A 5764-nucleotide genomic window follows, 5' to 3' on the forward strand; every position below is an offset into this window, starting at 1 on the left:
TGGTCTGGGTGATAGTTCTAGCTTGACCTAGGGAGTTGGCTATGGAGATAGAGAAAAGGAGACAAATCTGAGAGGTATTTAGAGGATACAATTAGCAGGGTTTGTTAATGCAAATAATCCATACTCAATCTATAAATCAAAATTGGGGTGAGTGTATTATGAGCCAATTTGAGGACCAGCCTGGGAGAACTTTTCCACCAAGAGAGGAAGCTCTCCAAAGAAGTGTGGTGTACAGAGTGGTTATATACCATTTTGGAACAAAGAGCATACATCACTTATGACAGGAATATCTCTTTTGCTACTGTCACGAGATGTGTAGCTAGCACAGCAGGTCAGTGGTCACAAGGTGAGCACAGCAAGTCAGTGGTCAGCAAGTCAGTAATTAATCCTTACTTTCTGAAGAAATGCTTATCCTTAAAGAAATGCTGATATGCAGGAGGCAACATCTCTATCTTTAAGGGCATCATTCGTGGCTTTGGGACATTGTGAATGTTTAAAGCAGATGTACAATGCATGCTCAACAGGCCACACAAGGCCTTTCTGGAAAAACAAGGTCAGGCCGAATTAGTTTTAAACCAAATGGCTTCCTCATATACTCCAATATATCCTACTGCTTTCCATTTATTCATCAGGCTTAATGATAGACTAGAAAGGAGAATGAAGGAGAGACGTGAACAAGATGATTCCTAGGTTTCTGGCTTGTGGAACTGGATGGATAGTGGTGTCATTCATTAGAAGATGAGGTTCAGGACCGATGGTCATGAGTTTGGTTAAGTTTGACCATCCCATCATAGGCTTATAGATAATTATTGAAGCCATTGGCATGGATGAGACTGCCTAGGAGGAAAGGTTAGGGTGAGAAGAGAAGAGGGTCTATACTGAGCCTTGAGGAACTCCAATGTTGCATGGAAGATGCAACTGCAGAGGCAGAGAAAAGATGGTCAGTGAGGGAGGAGCAAAACCACAAGAGCACAGTGTCCCAAAACCAGGAAAGAATGTGTCAAAAGTCTTCCATAATCCTCCCAAACAATGGTAATTTGTCAGCCCAAAAACTTTAGCTAAGCCTTTTTTATAACACCTTTTCCTTTTTAGTTTACTTTATATTCCTTTCCACATGTATGTTATGGCTAGTTGTGCACATATATTACTACCACTTTTATAGTATAGGATCCTTAAAGGCGGAGACTGTGCCTTGCTTATCTTTGCATCTGCAACAAATAGTGCAGAGTATTGATTATGTGGCACGCTCAATACTTATTTATTAAATGAAGGAATGAATCATGGGATGGTAAGCCATTTAAGATTTAGTTGCAAAGTTAAAGAACTTTTGTAGCATCCGGTGATGTTAGTGACTCCCTTGGAAGTGAAGTCTTGGAAATGCACCATACTGAGAGGATCTAAGATAAGATGCTTTAGGACATGCAGTATTTTCAACAGTACTAATCAATGCCATGGAAGTGAAAAGAAAGCCAAATCTATAATCTACCTATAATTACTATATAGTCCACAGCTTTTTTTGAAATGGACTTTTTCAAAGTTATTGGGACCAACAATTACTTTCAAGTTTGCAGTGATAAATCAGTTGTTGGTCGTGGTAGCCACATGGTCAATTTGCACAACATTTCCTTCATTAAAAAACTTCAAGAGGCCAGCACCGGTGGCCTAGTGGTTGAGTTTGGCACACTCCACTTCGGCAGCCCAGGTTCAGTTCCTGGGCATGGACCTACACCACTCATCAGTGGCCATGCTGTGGCAGCAACCCACATACAAAATAGAGGAAGATTGGCAACAGACATTAGCTCAGGGTGAATCTTCCTCAGCAAAAAAAATAAATAGTTTTCTAAAAAAAAAGAAACTTCAAAAGTTGTAATGCTGGGGGCCGGCCCAGTGGCATAGTGATTAAGTTCCCGTGCTTCACTTCAGCAGCCCAATGTTTGTGGGTTCGGATCCCAAGTGTGGACCAACTCACCACTCATCAAGCCATGCTGCGGCAGCATCCCATATATAAAGTAGAGGAAGATTGGCATAGATGTTAGCTCAGGGCCAATCTTCCTCACCAAAAAAAAAAAAAAGGCATAGTGGGAGGGCAGAGGAGATTTCAGAAGCCATTTGGGGGAAAAATATCGTTCGTACCACTGGGAATCTGTGTCCAAAGCATTGATGCCATTAGATTAATTCAACTATAGGACATTGTCAACAGGTTTCCGTATAAATAATCTATTTATTTCTCTGCATTCACAGCCTTCTCTCCCCACTGCTGGCCCCACTTAACTCCCATTAACTCCCTCTCACATGGTCCAGTTGTTACTGAGCCAAAGTAGGTTCGCCTCCCAGACTCTCCACCAGAAGTAGTTGTCGGACAAAGTAGAGTTTATTTGCAACAAATAGGAGACCACACGGAATCATTTCCAAAGTTGTGGCTCTCTCCAAGCATGGGACAACAGGGGACTTTTATTTCAGATGGTGAATGAATATTCAAAAAGGAGAGGTGGGTATTCGCTTGCACAGGCTCAGTTGGAAAACATGCTTCCACATACATAGCACGTTAAGTAAAGGGTGACTTTAGGTCATCTCGACTCATCTGTGCAGGCACTGCTCTTACAGTGGGCTCAATCTCATTCAGGGTTGCTGGTGATTGCATCTCTTAACATAACAAAAAAGAAAAAAAACAATGTTTCCGAAACCTCCCTTGAGTTCCTCAGGGCAATTAGTCGGTGACACAATCAATGTGGCTGGAGCATTTATGGAAGGCTCCATGAAATAAGAAGGACCTGAGCGGGGCCTTGGAGAATGGGAAAACCTTTGGTGGGCAGGCATATGAAGGAGAAGAGTCAGGCACATTAGTGCTAAGTAGTGGGGCTGAGAAGGAGTATGAAGTGTCCTGAGGTCCAGGAGACTCTGACCTGGCCACAGTAATGGGTTCAGCTGGGAGGCAGTGAGAGGCATGGTCTGGAGAGCCACATTAAAAAGGTTCTTGAATGTTTAATGCGTGAGTTTAAATGCTATTCTGTAGTTGGTGGAGAATATATAGTGCTATCCTCCTCAATCGGATATGAAGGAGAGCGGGGAGAACAGAATATCAGCATCACACATGGAACTCTTCCAAACCACCCATGACCTTGCCTGCTGCAGTTGAGAACTGGCACTACAAGAAAACAGCACTCAGATAAAACCCTCAAAGGCAGAGAAAAGGTCTTGACTGGGATTTAACAGCAGCAAAGTGATAATTGTGATAAGAAGCCAACTCTCTCACCTCTGAGCTTTGTATTCACCTTTCTGTTCCCTCATTTTGATGGCCACTGTACTTTCCCCCAGGGTACCCTTCTCCCTCATACTGTAGCCGAACAACAACTCAGGGAAAATCTTTTTCTTTGTATTTCCTTGGTAGGGTGGAAACAGACTGACATTTTCCAAAATTACATTACAAATCACCAAGAGATGTAAAACAAGGTAAGAATAGCATGAAAAGAGTCAATTTTCCCAAGTAAAGATTTGGGGTCCAAAATCCCCTAAGATAGATAATCATTGAAGCAGTGAACCTGAGAGGTACCACTGTTAAAGAAGCATCCTCCAGACAGGAACCCCAATCCCTACATAAGGGGATACAACTACATGGAGCATACAACTCAGTAAAACCCTCTTTCCTCTCCAGTTTTCAGGCATCCCAAAATTCCCAGGAGCGTTTCCCTCTCCTACCTGAGAAATTACTCTCTCATCTATGCTGTCCAGTCCCACTGTCTTGCTCCCTTGACTGTTTCTCTTTTGCACAGACCATCCCGTATATCACCTCCCAAAATATCACAAAGTCTGTGCTACAAACCACTAAACCACTACACTTGTCTCTCTCTCTCTTTCTCTCTCTTTTCTCTCCTCAGCCTGGGCCTTTTCTGAAAACTCTGCTGCAGGCACGAAAAGATCAAAGGCTATGAATGCCTAAATGTCATATTTTCATCTGGGAGCCATTCTTCCCAGTTCCTCATCTGACCCAAAGGTATGTGACCACCAAGCTCTGCCTGTTCTTCAGCACCCAGGAAAAATGTCAATGTTCACAAATTCAACTTTATTCTTTTTCAGGCCTCCCTTATCTGCTTCAGGTCTTGTCGGAGGGGAGAACCTATTCCCCTGCCCTCTAGGTCCTTCTGGCTGGCCTAAGAATTAAATTGACATGAGACAGAATAACAGGAGAAAATCAAACAGAGATTTATAACATGTATACATGGGAGAAACCCAGGAAAACTGAGCAACTCGCCAGAATGGCCCAGGCTGCCACCTTAAATACCATCTTTAGCTAAAGACAAAGGAGGATGTTGGGGGTAGTGGTTTGAGGCTTCAAAGGGGAGGAAGGCAAGTCACATGGAGATGGAAAAGCAAGTGTTTGGTAGATAGAACTTTGATAAGAATGGGCTTAGCAAGCACTCTCCCAGTCTATCCATACCCAGACTTATCTATGGTGATGGCCTCTCCTGGGACAGGCCTTTTATCTTAAACTCTTTTAGGCAGTTGCGGGGGGAGTTCAAAGTTTGTTTCAGAGTCTTTTGTTCTTAAAAATAATTAAGCCCTGGATGTTAGCTCAGAGCCAGTCTTCCTCAGCAAAAAGAGGAGGATTAGCATGGATGTTAGCTCAGGGCTGATCTTCCTCACAAAAATAAATAAATAAAAAATAATAATTGAGCCAAAGAGACACATTTTGGGGTCACCAATTCTGATCCCCCACAGTCTGTTGCTAAGTTTCAGGTTCCTGTTGGAGGTACATATCTACTTCACATCCGAAGAAGGGCAGTGGTGACCAGCACCCTTGAACACCCAGGGAATGATATACATCATGTCCCCAAAGCCACCTCTCTGCCGCTCTTGAAATAACTCTCTCAACATACTCCTCCTCCTCTACTGCCAACCCCCCAACACTCCTATACATTGTAACCAGAAAAGATGTTCTCATAGAAATTCACTATATAACAATTCCTTAACTTGATTAGAAAACTAAGATAGATTCCAAAAGAAAGCTGGCAGACATTAAGAGGAAGGAAACAGAGAGAGAGTAACGACTAGTAGCAAAGGTCTGTTTGCCGTCAGGAACTCTTAGTATTGACCTGGAAGTGAGGACTAAGCATAGTATCCTACTCAGAGTAGGAGACTCTGCAATGCGGGATACAGTGCGGAAGACTGTAGCACTTGCAACTGTGGAGGATCAGAACTGGCCGCCCAAAGATGTGTCTCTTTGGCATGAGGATTATTTTTGGCTGGTTATTTTTTTAAAAAACTGCAGATATGGGAAAAGCTCTAAACCAAGTAGAAGTTACCCTTTGTAAAAGACATTTACATTTGTAAGAGAAATCTCCATTTGTAAAGATATCTCCCTCTCTGTACCAGAAAGAGGAGGATGACCTTATCTCTAGAAACTCTTATCAATTCAGAAGGCAAGGACTTAAATCTGCATAATAACCTTACTCTCATTTACTGTGCCTTTCTGGTAACCTCCCATAACTGACTCCCCCTACCCCCAAGATCCTCGTTTGTCTGTAGCTGAAGATGGTATTTAAGCTGGCGACCTTGGCCATTTTGGCGAGTTGCTCAGTTTTCCTGGTTTTCTCCCATGTATACATGCTATAAAGCTTTGTTTGATTTTCTCCTGTTATTCTCTCATGTCAATTTAATTCTTAGGCCAGCCAGAAGGATATAGAGTGGGTAGAGGAATTCTCTTCCTCCCAACACAGCCAAGTTGAAAAGGGAAATCAACTCTTGTGGTGGATCATTTCCAAACGTG

Source organism: Diceros bicornis, chromosome X (assembly GCF_020826845.1).
Source record: "Diceros bicornis minor isolate mBicDic1 chromosome X, mDicBic1.mat.cur, whole genome shotgun sequence".
Classification (NCBI taxonomy): Eukaryota; Metazoa; Chordata; class Mammalia; order Perissodactyla; family Rhinocerotidae; genus Diceros; species Diceros bicornis.